Below are 15,254 nucleotides of genomic sequence, written 5' to 3'. Positions count from 1 at the left end.
TGTAGTCTTGCCCTTGAATCTATTTGTTATGAAACAGTGTTTCAAAGGTCTCCACTTTCCTGGCCATGCCCTCGACATGCTCTGATTTATCAAATGAAGGGTTTAGAATCGGGTGCTGTTGGGAGGGAAATTCCTCTTGGTCAGTGTTTCTCTGTTGAAGGACCTCCACTGAGATAAAACTGGCCTCTGTTCCCATGTCTCACTCACTCTTCCTACAGTGAAGTCAATCACTTAATTGTTAGGTGATGGCAGGTAAGCTAACCTAATCGGGTGAACAAATCTATCAAAAGACTGTAAGCTTCCTCTTTCCCTTTCTTCTCTGACCTGGACAGAGGCAGTTCCAGACTCTCCCTTAGGTGGTGCGGTAGGCTTTGGGTGTGTGCACAGGGACAGGAAGGGCTTGTGGGCATAGAAAATTAATAGGCTCTTTGTACCACAGATCTAATGTCACTTTTTCCAATTAGTTTATCAATAACAAAGCTGTTTAACCTGTCTGTTGGTTTCCTGTGTCTTACTTTTCAACTGGTTCTGAACTCAGGAATGGAAGAAATGGGTACTATATGTTGGATCCCTAAAATTTTCAAGAGGTATAATACTTTAATACATGAAGTGTTTCTGTTTCTTTCCAAAAGTCAAGAGGGACCAGCTGCTATATCATTTTGGTTACCATACTTCTCTTAATACACTCTAAGATGGACAGACATTTTTTGGAGGTTTTATGTCACATTGCTGCCTCATATAAATTTAGCATAAATGAAAACTCTGCGTTAAAGCTTTGATTTAGTTTGAAAGTAACTGTTAGAGCAGGTAAGAATCTGGAGGCTATGAGGGCTGAGGAATAACCAGATCTGGATTATGAACAACAGAGCTAAATTGTTGTAGGTAACAAAAATCAGAAAGGGAGGGGGCTGGGGAATTGATTTTCATGAAACAATGAACACATTTTAAACTGCTTTTTTCCCCTTCATAGACAGAGAAAATCAGACATGTTATGGAAGAAATAGCTAATCTCCACTCACATTTTGATTTTCAATTCTTTGCATAAACAAAGATAAACATTACTTGCAGAAAGGAACCATGAACTTTGATATTCATATTTTATTTATACAACCTCTGAAATCTTTCCATGATTTGGTATTGCGGGAGGCTAAAAAATCATCACTTGTTCCAACATATGACTCAACTTCTCTTTTCTAAATCCTCATGAGGATTTCTTCTGTGGATAGAACTGGACAGCCTTTGGAGTTTCTGCCTCAGAAATGTCAAGATAGAATGTACTTGGACCTTTGGTTCGAAAATAAATACACTACATCCTGGTCTTGCTGTTCTTAGGTAAATATCATTTCTGATGCTTACAAATGTTCTGATTCTCTACCCTTTGCTTCTTTTTACTAGACAGCCAGTGAATCAATTCAATTATAACAGGGGTTTCCAGGGTAGTGTATAACTTTAGTTTCGTGGGATTAACTTAAATCATTGAAACATTTCCTGAGGATCAGTGGTTTTTTTGTAACTTTTTTTTTAAAGTTTATTTTTATTTATTTTGAGAGGAAGCTAGAAAGAAAGCAGGGGAGGGCAGAGAGAGAGGGAGATAGAATCCTAAGCAGGCTCCACGGTGTCAGCTGGGAGCTGTCCACGCTTTGTGTTGGGCATTTGAAATATAGGATTTTGAAACCCCACCACCAAGCTGTAAGCTAGGAACTATTGCAACATTGCTGTTGAACAGATGAAGAAATAGGCTCAGTATTTAAGCTAAATTTTTTTACCTCACAGAACTGGTAAGTGGTCAGACCAAGGTTAAAACTCATGTCTGTCTGATTCCAAGTGTGTTTTTACCCTACTTTGTTTCCTTAAAAAAAATTTTTTTTAATGCTTATTTATTTATTTTGAGAGAGAGAGAGTGTGCGAGCATGAGCAGAGGAGGAGCAGAGGGAAAGGGAGAGAGAATCCCAAGCAGGCTCTGCACTCCCAGCACAGAGCTAGGTGCAGAGCTCAAACTCATGAACCGGGAGATCATGACCTGAGCTGAAGTCAGACGCTTAACCGACTGAGCCACCCAGGCGCCCCTACCCTACCTCATCTCTTTAGCATGACCTGGAAAGGACTGAATTCTTGATGAAACATATCTTTGTTTTATATTCCTTTGACTACTTCACATGTGCTGATCACTACACTTCTGGGTTCTGAGCACGATTTATGACCTACCCTTTAAAGATAATTTTAAAACATTTTGCAAATAAATACAAGTTCCTGTTTTATGGCTTCTTGCTATGTAGAATTACTAGGAATCCAGTTAGTTTGGTCCTGTTCCCTGTGGACATGGTGACGTTTGGCCCAGATATTATGCTTGACCCCAACATTAATGCTGTGAAGAGACACATTTCAGGATACCAGGGCACGGCCAGTAACTTAACAGCAGAACAGGGCATGTGAGGATAGAATGATGTGGCATCATAACTTCCTCCTTGCCTCTCACTTGCCCCATGGGGGCAGGGACTTCTGGGAGCCTGACCAGCTGCAGGTTCTGGTTGCAGAGGTCGTGTCTCTCTTGAAGTTGTAGTCAGGGCAAACTACAGCAAGGTAGAGTAGGAGGGTAGAAAATTAAGTATTACGGTTCCTGAAATCAGGCAGAAAATTGATGAAGACAGTGCTTTGATAAAGGTACAAGCTAAGGGACACATTCCCTTAGTTTCAAGGTGGCTATCCGTGGATAGTGAGGCTTTTGCTCCTGGACGTTCGTTCCTGGTCAGTCTGTCATCCTAGAAGGAAGGCTGGCAAGGAGGACCCGTGTTGCACATATTAAATTAATTAATATATGTAAAGCACTTAGAAAACTGTCTGATATACAGCAAGTGCTAAAAATGGAATTGCCTTCATTATTACTCAACGATACATGACTATTATTCAAAAAAGTGTGGTTATTTCTATTCCTACTACCTTCACTGCCAGGTTAAGTTATGAGATTTGCTACTTAGAAGCTGGGACCACAGAAGAAACCCAGGTAAAAGACCCACAAGTGGGACCAGCACTTGGGGATGAGGTGAAAGCCTAGTTATTATAAGAGTGATGGTGTAATATTGGGGTAGAGATAGGATATAAATATGCCTATGTTAGATCAAGATCAGTTAGGCAAGCGCAGTTCACCTGAGTCTGCTGATGGTACTCAGTGGAGAGCAGAAATAAAGAGGCATAAAACTGGCTGGACCTCATGTAAAAAGGTATTCTTTAGTAATAATGTTAGCATCAACTATAGTCGTATTTAGATACCTTAAAAATTATTTAAATAATTAGTTGTATTTTTTCTACTTGCTGTTGTGTTTAATCAGCAATATGAAGGTCATCTGATAAAATGAAAAAGAGAGACAAAACCATAATGAATTTACACCTAAAGATTTGTGAGGTCAGTGTCCAACTTGCATTGTGAAAGCTTAGTGCTTCTGAAATGTTATCAGCTAAGTGTCCATCCGGCGATGACAGTGACCGAAGATGGAGAGATTGCCCAGAAGTTCTGGGTGATTGTGCATGTCTATCTGCAGGGATTTGTCGGAGGAATGAATGCATGTTCAGAGAGGAGAGAGCACAGTGACAGGTGAGCGGCATACACTTGAACTGAAGTTCTCCAACATCAACCTATAAATAAAATCAGAGCCTCATTGGCAGCATGCAATCTGACACAGAAATGTAGTGGGAAGAAAACACTTCCCGTTGCCATCGGTGCAGATAACCATGCACTTCTACTTCGTAAACTCCTTCAACACACATTTACCTGCTGCAGTTGCTACAAAACAGGAAGAAATACAGTCTTTTTGTCATAATTATTTTCTACGTAATTTTTGAGAATTAAACTTAATGGCTTGGTGTCTTCAAATTGATCTGGTTGAAATCGTATTCATAGACTTAAGACTGACACATGAATAGGGTATTTAATGAATTACTAAGACATCACAGGTGATTATTAGAAGACAGAACATAACACATGTGTAAAATATGTAAACCAGAAAACAATATAATGATTTTTTTGAGTAGCTGAATCAGCGGTTGATTAGCCAAATTTCATGACTTTGAATATCATAATAATACATTTTACCTGGGGCGCCTGGGTGGCTCAGTAGGTTGAGTCCGACTTCGGCTCAGGTCATGATATCTTGGTTTGTGAGTTTCAGCCCCACGTCTGGCTCTGTGCTGACAGCTCAGAGCCTGGAGTCTGCTTGGATTCTGTGTCTCCTTCTCTCTCTTCCCCTCCCTGCTCATGCTCTGTCTCTCAAAAATAAATGTTAAAATAATAATATGTTCTTCCTATTGTCCTGATTATGTGACTTACAGTTTTTCAGTGAACTCTCTGACTAAAACTGCTATTTCCTCTTACCTACATTTACACTAATATTTATTCTAGAAATTCCTTAAGAAATCAGCCCTGATACTACCAGGCACACCCCCATTCCCTGCCCTTGCAATGAAACAATCTCAAAGCAGCTGGCCATAGTCATTGGTCTACTGCTGTCCTTTGCTCCAGAAACTTCATTGCAGCTTCTCCTCTGTGTTTATTTTAAATCTTACATTTGAAGAGCAAGGTGGTGAGAAAACAGCATTGAGTCTAACCAGAGCTTCGTAGATTTGTTGCTGTGGCTTATCCGGTTACATGAACCACTGTTATGGGATTTGGGGTCTAGTGAGGGGAGATGAAAACGGTGGGTGGTGTAGCATTCTTTGCTTTAAACCTAAAATACACTTTCTTATGCATTAAATACACAGAGGTATTTCAAAGCCAAGTATGGGTATAATTAAAGTGAGAAAACGCCAGCTTAACGTGCACACCTCCAGGTCCCAACCACCACATGTGCTCTTTGTCAATCCACGGGAGGCACCAACAGATATGCAGAGCTGACAGGCAGACATGAAAAGGAGGATTAGATGCTGGATTTTTGGTTGAGTGCTTTGCCAAGTGGAACAGGCCTGCAGGCTCCTGCCCGCACAGACGTGGTCATAGTATCTCCTCTTCCTCTTATTCACCCGTGCAGAAGTGAGAAAATGCCCCCCGGCTATCACAGCACCAGACTCTAATTGTGTAGCTGAGGCAGCCGTGAACCACCCATCCACGTGAGCTGTATGTGGCCTTCTTAGGTGCTTGGAGAACGTGCTCATTACAGACAGATGCTTTGGGATTGCAGCTCAACAAACAAACAAATGGAAAAGCCGAAAGTAATTTTTTTCCCCACTTAGGAATCATTTTCAAACCCAACATCGTCTTGAGTTTTTGCAACCTAAAATATGGTGCCCATTTCTCTTGCATTTCTACTTTTCTGTTTTCCTGATCTCCTGTCTCCCAGATACATTTTGTCCGTCACAGGCTTCCGTAACTTCCCTTTGCCTGGTGTCTGTCCTTCTCTTCTGCCTCCTCTATTTTTCTTCCTTTGCTCTCTCTCCCTTTGCCTTTCTGGACCTCTCTGGGTCATGGCCACATTTAGGCAGAAAAGAGGCTGAGAGCAAGCTGTGCAGACTGTCTTCTTCCTCCTCCTTTCCTTGGGAAGGGGCCTTCCTCAGAAGGGGCCTTCCTAGCCTCAGCCCTTCCCAGGTGGGTTGCCTTCTAGAGAACCCCCTTGACCTTCTCCACAGCCATGTAACTCCCCCAACCCTGGCCCTGACCCCAAAGAGCACAGATGCTCATTTTGGAATCTGTCCTGGCTTATCTGAAACCAGGTCTCCCGGGCGAAACAAATATCATGAAGACTTAGGTTGCTTCCTTCACTATTGACAAATATGAGAAACTACAACCAGATACATTAAATACTGGGAAGGATTGGGGCACCTGAGTGGCTCAGTCAGTTAAGCTTCCGACTTTGGCTCAGGTCATGATCTCATGGTTTGTGAGTTCAAACCCCGCATCAGGCTGTGCACTGGCACTGAGGAGACTGCTTGGGATTCTCTCTCTCCCTCTCTCTCTCCCTATCTCTCTGCCCCTCCCTGACTTGAGCTTTCTCTGTCTCAAAATAAAATAAATAAAAACTTAAAAAAAAAAAACAAAAAACACTGGGAAGGATGAACTCAGAAGAGCAGGAAGTGTGGTGGAAAAGAAAGAGCCCTGGATGTGGCTCAAACACCCAAGCAGCAACCTCAACTTGTTGAGTGACAGGCTTGGTGAATGGGCGGGCACCTTTCAGAACTTCCATGTTCCCGTACTTAACTAGAAGACAGTTGTTATTAAGATATTATTAAAGTTCTTTTCCTAATATCTCCTAAAACTACGAATAGGAAGTTTCCTGTAGAACGTAAGGGAAGGTCAAAATGGAAGGCACAGGAAAATCTTGAGGTTGTGATTAAAATGTGCCATGGCTCAGAAATCGCTTTCTACTGGCCATGCTATGTGGCCATAGAACGTGCTGACTCATAACTGTTGGTCATGTTGCCTCTCTGAGCACAACACACGCTCAAGTCTTTAGACTTACTCCCTCCACCACCACACCCTCACAGAGTGACTCCTAAGAATGTAAAGAAGCCTCTGAGTCAGACGAAGCAACCTTAGGAGGAGAGGAGTCAGTGAAAACTGGCCCTGATGATGGCGGACAGGTGCTGGGGCAAGAGGGAGCAGGGCAGTGGGGCAGGAATGCTCAGCAGGTGTCAAATCTGAACTATACGGGGATGCTCTGAGTCCAACCATGCCCTGCTGATATGGGACATATCCTTTCCCCCTCTCTCCCTCTCCCTCGCCCTCCCCCTCATCCTCTTCTCTCCATCCCTGTCTCTATGTCTATAGCTAGCTATGCCCAGGAGCTATCAGCACCTCATTCAGTATCAGCCGCATCCAAGGTGGTTGGGGGGTAGGTAGCAGAACTCTGAGGGGATCCCGTCCCAGAACCAGGGGTGTGGGCGAAAAGACAGGTAGGTAGAGGGTGCCACTTCTGCCTTCATCTACTTTCTGTATTCAAAACAGACCTGCTTCTTTTTCATTTTTAAGAACCTCGTGTGAAAATGCCCACCTCTTAGAGTAAGCCTAAATAAGCTGTCTTTAAGCTCCTCTCCATGGCTCAGATGGCACTTTGAAGTAGTTTTTCTGCTTAGTTATCCGAATAGCGTAGAAAAACAATGGGATTGTATGGCAAAACTATCGTGCTGTGGACATGTATGCAATTATGAGGATGTCTGTTTCCATGTTAAGTGTGTGTGCCAAATAATAGCAAGGCAGTTAAGATGCCTCTGTGGGAACATTGTGCATAATTTCTTGGGGGAAAAATCATTTCTGAATTTTAAAAGGGATATTACTTTTTTCTTGCAGGAGGTTGTTTTGCTAAAAGACAGAAGCAAGTATGAAACAGGGTCCAAGTGAGAAAAAGACGCTCCGCCTGAAGCTGCTTTGCGGTAACATGTAGCCACAAAGGTTCCTCAAGTATAAACATTCTTTGTAGAGTTCAGACCACACAAACTCTTAGTTTTAAAATACTGCGATTATTATTGCAATAATAATTATTGAATGTCAAATTTTGTCCTGGTCTTCCATTCTTTTTCTCCTTCTCCTTCCCCTTCTCTCCCCCCCCCCCCACTCCCCCTTCCTACATCCTCTTCTCCTTCCCTTTATTTTTTATATTAAAATTTTTTTAATGTTTCCTTATTTTTGAGAGAGAGAGAGAGACAGAGCACAAGTGGGGGAAGGGGCAGAAGGAGAGAGGGAGACACAGAATCCGAAACAGACTCCAGGCTCTGAGCTGTCAGCACAGAGCTTGAACTCATGAACCGTAAGATCGTGACCTGAGCCGAAGCCGGATGCTTAACCAACTGAGCCACCCAGGCGCTCCTTCCCTTTAAAGATAATCATTTGGGATATGATTATCCCAATGATAATCATATCATTATGAGGACATGATAGGCAAGGGCATGCTGGTTAGCTAGTGACTAAATAATTCAGGATGCAAATATTAACTTAAACTGAGAGTAGGTCTTTGCTGCTAGGAGGGAACAGTTGGTACTTCCCATTTGCTAGAAGTCACATTTAAGAGGAGCTCCTTTTATTTTTTTTCTTTTCCCTCCATATGTACATACCATTGAAGAACCACTTAGCACAGTGCCTGGGTCATCATGAGTGCTCAACAAATACTATTATTAAGTCTGCTCTGGTTAATTTTGGCATCCTTTACCAGCGAGCAATAGGTGTGTGAGAGAGGGTATCACAGAATTTGTCAGGAAAATGAGCTTTGGCTGTGTATCTAAGGTCTAGAAGAAATTACAACAGGACAGGATAAGCTCACGAGGGAAACAAATGAATGTTTTGAGAACATGAGGGAAAGAAAATGAACATTCCTGTGCTCTTTCTGTGTCCCCATTTGGGTTCAGGTTGGCATGGTTTTCTTTGGAATCTCCTTTTGGAGAACCACAGTCCATTTGCTCCAACAAGCATTTATGCTCTCTGAGTTCCAAACAGCAGCTGGACTGAAGGGTGGGTGCAAGAAACAAATGGGGTGTGAAATAAAGGGGCAAAAGAGTTATAGATTTGGTAGCCTGGCAAGGGCTGGAATGTTTCAAAATTGGTTTTAATGTTTTTTAATGTTCATTTATTTTTGAGGGAGAGGGAGAGAGAGAGAGAGGCAGAAAGAGGGGGACACAAAATCCAAAGCAGGCTCTAGGCTTTGAGCTGTCAACACAGAGCCCAATGCGGGGCTCGAACTCATGAACCATGAGATCATGACCTGAGCCTCAGTCGGACATTTAGTCAACTGAGCCACCAGGCGCCCTGCAATGTTCTACCTTTTTAAAAGAACTATGATAAGCAAAAACGAACTTAAGTATGTTTACAGAACTTGTAACCAGCTTAATTTTACATAAAATAATCAAAATATTTCTTAGACACATAACTGAATAGTGAAAAATCCAGAATTGCTCTGGCTAAACCATTAAAGAAATGAATATAGAGTGGGGATTTTTTTTTCTTTTTATTTACAAAATAAGGAAATGGCGAACAGAAACTTGAGTCTGTCATGGTAAGGATATGGAGTAATTCAAAGGAAAATGGTATTGCCATTTAGCATTTAGTGGCAGTTTGATACGTTTCTGTGGAATTGGATTTGGGTTTTATTTTAGAATTTTTGTCTAAGATCAGCAATTCATTTTTCAGGAGATCTCACGGAATCAGGTCATGTCAAAACAGAGACAACTCAGAAGTGAGATGGGACAAAGTGGTGGTGGACCATGGTCCCCGGGACTCAGGTGGTAGTGATGGTGATAATAATCACGATGATACTCGCGATGATAATAATAATAGTTGGCATTGTTGGAGAAGTTACTGTGCAAAAGCACATTTCCTACTGGGTTTCCTTTCCTCTCCCTAGAAAATCTAGGGAGAGGCCCATTTCACAGATGGGATCTGTGGGAATCTAGGGAGATGGAATCTAGGGAGATGGGTCTAGGGATCTAGGGAGATGGGATATGTGGGAATCTAGGGAGATCCCCATTTCACAGATGAGGAAACCAAAGAACAGTTAAAAATGCTGTCGATTAAGGGGTGAGTGGTAAATCATGAAGCCTATGCTTGCAGTGGCCAGTGACCAGTAGTCATTTAGCATCTCTGGGATGTGCCCTTGTAAGCCTTCTACTAATAATCTTCATTAGGATTAATGTGCATTCGCTCATTGTTTCTGTAGTTACAAATCATTTTCCCACTTTATGATCCTGGAATATTCCTTTAGGTGGGGGTTTCCCAGCCTCAACACTACTGACGCTGAAGGGGAAAATTCTTTGTTGTCGTGGGCTGGCCAGTGCGTTGTAGGATGGTTAGTAGCATCGCTGGCCTCTATGCATTTAGATACAAGTAGCATTCCCCAACTGTGACAACAACCAAAAAATGTCTCCAGATGTGCCAAATGACCCCCAGGGCGGGGGCAAAAGAGGCTCTAGCTGAGAAGCTATGCTTTAGAGTGTTTAGAAAAGCTTCTGAGATCATCACAAAAATGTCCCAATCAAGGTAGTTATAGGAACATCTTATATCACCTAGGTACTGGTCACCTAAAAAATTCATAGTTTTTATGAGTACTAGTGAATGGTAGTGACACTGCCCCCTCTCATTTTAAAAAGATAAAGATAGGGGCACCTGGGTGGCTCAGTTGGTTGAGCGTCCGACTTCAACTCAGGTCATGATCTCGCGGTTCATGAGTTGGAACCCCGCATTGGGCTCTGTGCTGACAGCTCAGAGCCTGGAGCCTGTTTTCCATTGTGTGTCTCCCTCTCTCTGCCCCTCCCCCACTTGCCCTACCTTTCTCTTTCAAAAATAAATAACCACAAAAAATAAGATAAAGATAACTCATCCCTCCTGAAATGATTACTTCTGAGAACAGTTTTTCATCTGACATATTTTCACTGAAGCACAGTAACACCAGCGCATTGATGCTGATATGGGGTCTATCATCTATGGTATACATGGTCGTCTAGTTTTCTAAGGCTGCTATATAATAAACCACCACCAATTTGGATAGCTTAAAATGATAGCTATTTACTAAGTCACAGTTCTGGGACTAGAAGTCCAAAATCAAGGGAGAGGTGGGGCTGTGATGTCTTCAGAGCCTCTAGGGGAGGATCCCTCCTTGCCTCTTCCTAGCGTCTGGTGGTTGCTGGCAATCCTTGGCATTTCTTGGTTTGCAGATGCATCGCTTCAATCTCTGCCTTTGCAGTCTTATAGTGTTTTCCCTGGGCCTGTGTCCAAATTCTCCTCCTCTTATGAGGACACCAGTCATTGGATTAGGACCCACCCTAATCCTGTAGGACCTCATTGTAACTTGATTACATGTGCAAAGGCCCTACTTTTAGATAAGGCCATGTAAACAGGAACAAGGGATTAGGACTTGAACATATATTTTTGGAGAATCCAGTTCAATACACAACGCATCGTCTATTCCCACATAAGACAAAACGTATAAAGGATCCTTGTCGAACTATTTTTTGTTTCTCCTTCCAGCTCCATCTCTACTTTTCATGCTCTGTCCTGGACTACATCCAGGCACTCCTCTGCCTTTGGACTTGTGATTGGGTGACACCAAAGGAAGATGTCAAGGTTGGAGGTCAGGAGGAATGTGTGCCTTCCCCAGGCTACCTCCATTCCCTGGCACTGAGTGTTGGCTCCGTTCTTCAACCAAATCCCACCAATCTTGTCAGGTGGCCCTTGCTGTATGGCTTCTCTCTCTCAGGTCTGTCCCCTCGCCCCAGCCTTAGGGTGGCAATAAGTGGCTCCTCTGTTTCTGGCTCTAGTGCTGCCCCATGCCTGTCGGTTTCCCTGGTTTCCCTCAAGTCTATCTTCTACTGTCGTTAACTCTCCCCCTGAGCTAAGAGGGAGTGTGCCCTCTGGTCTCTGCCAGAGTCTGGCTGCTTGCAGTAGTAAACGCAGCAATAATTTGTTTAGAAATAATGTCTGTGCCTGCCTCTTGAAGTTACAGACCCGAACTATGTTCCAAATTCATATTTTTCCTACCTCTTACATGAACAGATGAAGTCTCCGACAGGTTGGCTCTGGGCCACATCAGATGAAGACATACAGTCTCTTCTGTTTAGTCTTCTGGAACAACTGTAGTAAAGAGGCACCGGCCTTTGCAGGGCAACAGTCTTCCCTCTTAAGAGCAATTCGCTGTTTGCATCCGTCCCCTCTTTTTTTTTTTTTTTTTTTGCTCATGACATCTCATTTGCCTTTGGCTGCAGCAGAGCACAGGTGAGGAAAATTGGTCTCCTTGTATTTTGGAACCAAACCAATCAAAGCTTATAAATCATTCATCAAAATGGAAAGAAACTGAATTTCTTGGTTGGCCCATAGCAGCCCAAGCCAAGTCAGGTGCCATTAAGCAGCTCTCCACAGAGGGTAACGTAATGTCAGGGCTGGGCTCTGTGGCTCCCTCTCTCCCCCTGTGAATGGACATTGCTCCTTGGGGACCAGGTCTGGGCTACATCTGACCCCACTCACTGGAGTCTTGCAAAAGTACTGGTGAGTAGGAAAGAATGTCACCTTGTTGACGGTAAAGGCAGCACATAATAAATTCACTTTCTCTTTTTTTCCTTCTTTTCTCATTTTCCCTACTTTTAAAAGGCAAGTGGGAGAGGGGAGCTGAGGCTGAGTGGGAGGGGAGGACTTTGGAAGGAGGAGAGAAAACCTCGTAGGTCTTGGAGACGGAAGGGGGACTGGTGGGGTTGTGGAGCTTTGATGAAACTTTGTTGGCTCTGGAATGTTTGCTCATAGACTTTTGGTTTGACAGTGTCTAGGGGGCCCTGGAGTGCACCCTCCCTCCTCTTCTGCTGTATTTTTGGCTCTGTGGAGGTATGAGGTGCTGGAAGCACCCGTCAATTCTGATTGGCAATTCTGAAGCATTGGTAGAAAAGCCTCGTTCGAACTTGGCACATCAGCCACTTTGTTCAGCACTTTAGGTCCCATCTCCTGGGGGACACAAGTTCTAGCACCTGAGGGCTTGACTTCACCATTACCTTCAATAAAGTTAGCTTAACAAGCTTTTTCATGTATGCACATTGGTTTTATTTTATAACAACCCTGTGAGATGGACCAGCCAGGTATGGCATCTCCATTTTTAGATGAGGACATTGAGGTTTGGAGAAGTTAAATGGCTTGCCCTAGATCATGCAGCTCACGCGTGTTTCTACCAGTGCTTCAGAATTGCCAAAGATCTTTTTGGAAAGTAGGGTTTAAACGCAGGAGTTATTTGACGATATTTGAGCCAGATGTAGAAAAATCACTCCAGTTGAGAAGAACACTCAAAGATTTTTCTTTTAAGGTAGGGTGTTTGAATCTAGAGAATAGTTGCATTTTTTAAATGAATTAGAGCTTAAAAATCATGGGGCCAACATGAGTATTCTCGTTTTACAGATGACTATCTCTGACTCTCAGAGATGTTAAGTAATGTGTAGTAAAGAATTTGGCCTTGCCCAAAGAGAGGTCTGGCCTCTGCCCTTGATTTCTGGGAGGTGATCTATATCACACCTGATAGAATGTCTTTGTTTACAGTGGAGGCTGACCACGCCTGACAGTCTCAGGGTGGTGGCCATGTCAAAGAGATCAACCATGTGATTTAGGGTGGGGGTCATAGGTTTTCAAAGTATCAGTTGGCCTGAAGGCTGAGTTCAACCACGACGCCAAACAATGAATCCTGTTTATGTAATGGAGCCTCAATAAAAACTCTGAATGGAAACTTGAGTGAGTACTCCATGTATATTGTCACACATTGATGCTGAGAGGGTAACAGGTCTCCAGGAAAATGGTAGCTTCACATTTGGAATCCTTCTGGACTCTGCCCTATGCATAAATTGCTTTGCTAATTTTAATTTGTATCCTTGCCCTATAATAAACTACAAGCATGAATATAGCAGCTTTCAGTGAATTCTGAGTCCTCCTCATGCACTGTCATACTTGAGGTAGTTTTGGGAAACTCCCAAACTTGCAGTTGATGTCAGAAGCAAGGACCATCTTTTGTGGACCTTCCCAAGGTTGTAGTTGGACTCTAACTTCTTGCAGGTGGTTCCAGAAGTCTTGAGCAGACTTGGAAGCCTGTAGGACTGTGCCCTTGAACTTTGCAGTTTGGCTTACTCCAGGTGAGTAAGCTGTCCACAGTCACGAGAACCAGGTCCAGAAATGGAACTCAACTGCTTATAACACAAATACATATACTACTACATATGAAACCCCAAATGCTGTTATTCACTTATTGTGGTGTGTCCTACAGGAATGTCTCAACTAGTGCAGAAACTGCCAAATCATTTTGCAGCAACAGCAGTGGCAAACAGGGCATCTAGAAAGTGGGAGAAGATATGGAGGAGTCAGTGCACCAGCCAGATGAGGCTAGCCGCACCGAGAGGAAGTAACTGAGAGATCTTGGAATCGGATCAGTTGGCATATGGCAGGAAGCAAGGTGGTGGCTCCTAACACCTGACTTTATATACTTATGGGCAGTGCCTCAGGTGTGCTGAGATAGTGCTTCCATCCATCAAAAGTGGAAGTGGCTAAGCCCTCTCTAGCCTGTCATGCAAAGAGCTCTTAGGGCAAGATAGGGAAGTCAGCTTTGGATTTGAATACCCATTTCTTTAAAAAAAAAAAAAAAAATTTTAACGTTTATTTATTTTTGAGACAGAGAGAGACAGAGCATGAATGGGGGAGGGTCAGAGAGAGAGGGAGACACAGAATCTGAAGCAGGCTCCAGGCTCTGAGCTGTCAGCACAGAGCCCGATGTGGGGCTCGAACTCACGGACCGCGAAATCGTGACCTGAGCCGAAGTCGGCCGCTCAACCGACTGAGCCACCCAGGCGCCCCTGAATACCCATTTTAATAGGCTTCTGGCCTACGCTAAACCAGAGGGATAGGTTATGAGATTAAAGTATCACATATACCTTTTCTTTATAGATCACAAATTGTTACTGCTTTCTTCCTGAAACTTCAATATGCCAGGAAAGGAGTATAGCTGCAAGAATAACAGCGTTTCCCACCTTGAAGCTAGTGTAAGATGTATTACAGTACAGCGAAGTAATCACCTTCAACAAGTTTCTGTTCACTGTGCCCAGGAGCCCCGGGAGGCTTTGTGTTCAGTCATGCCATCTTTTCTCTTCAAAGAAAATAACAGAAACCATCGTAATCCTCCATAAAATCTGCTATAATGTTCTGCTTAACTTTGGGGCTTTTTGATAAAGCTATCAGTTTACTTGTTTTGACCAATGCGAAGAGATAATTTCGTTCCGCAGTCTGGCTGTATTAAAAGCAAACATTTGAATGAGTTATTCGACTATATTTTTAGGTAAAGAGCATCTTAAAATGATCAAGGTGAATGGGTATGTAGTCATGGGGATTAGGGAAACAATAGAAGAAAATGGGTCACTGGGTACCCCCTTTGTACCAGCCACTCTTCCTACTTATTTATTCTCACACCAACCTGCTAAATATGTGTTAATATCTCTGCTTTACAGATGATAAACTGAGGCTCAGGGAATTTAACCAACTTGCCAAAGATTATAAAACATGGCGGAGACAACACCGAAACCCAGACCATTTTGCTACCATCTCTTGACCTCTCATTATTCTCTGCTGTCTGCCTGTTAGAAATATAATCAGAAATATATTACACCACCAGATCATCCCAGGGGAATATTAATTTAGGAGCGTAAGTAAGAAATTCTGAGGTAGGCTCTAAATTTATCTCTGATTTATGGTATATGTATGTGTATATCTTTTCCTCTGATCTTGTCCAAATGTGTAGAATTCAAATAACTTCAACATTTATTCACTAAATATAGTTTGT

The sequence above is a fragment of the Puma concolor genome, chromosome B1, assembly GCF_028749965.1.
Source record: "Puma concolor isolate L17-30 chromosome B1, mPumCon1.1.hap2, whole genome shotgun sequence".
Lineage (NCBI taxonomy): Eukaryota > Metazoa > Chordata > Mammalia > Carnivora > Felidae > Puma > Puma concolor.
Note: the sequence above shows the minus strand (reverse complement) of the source record.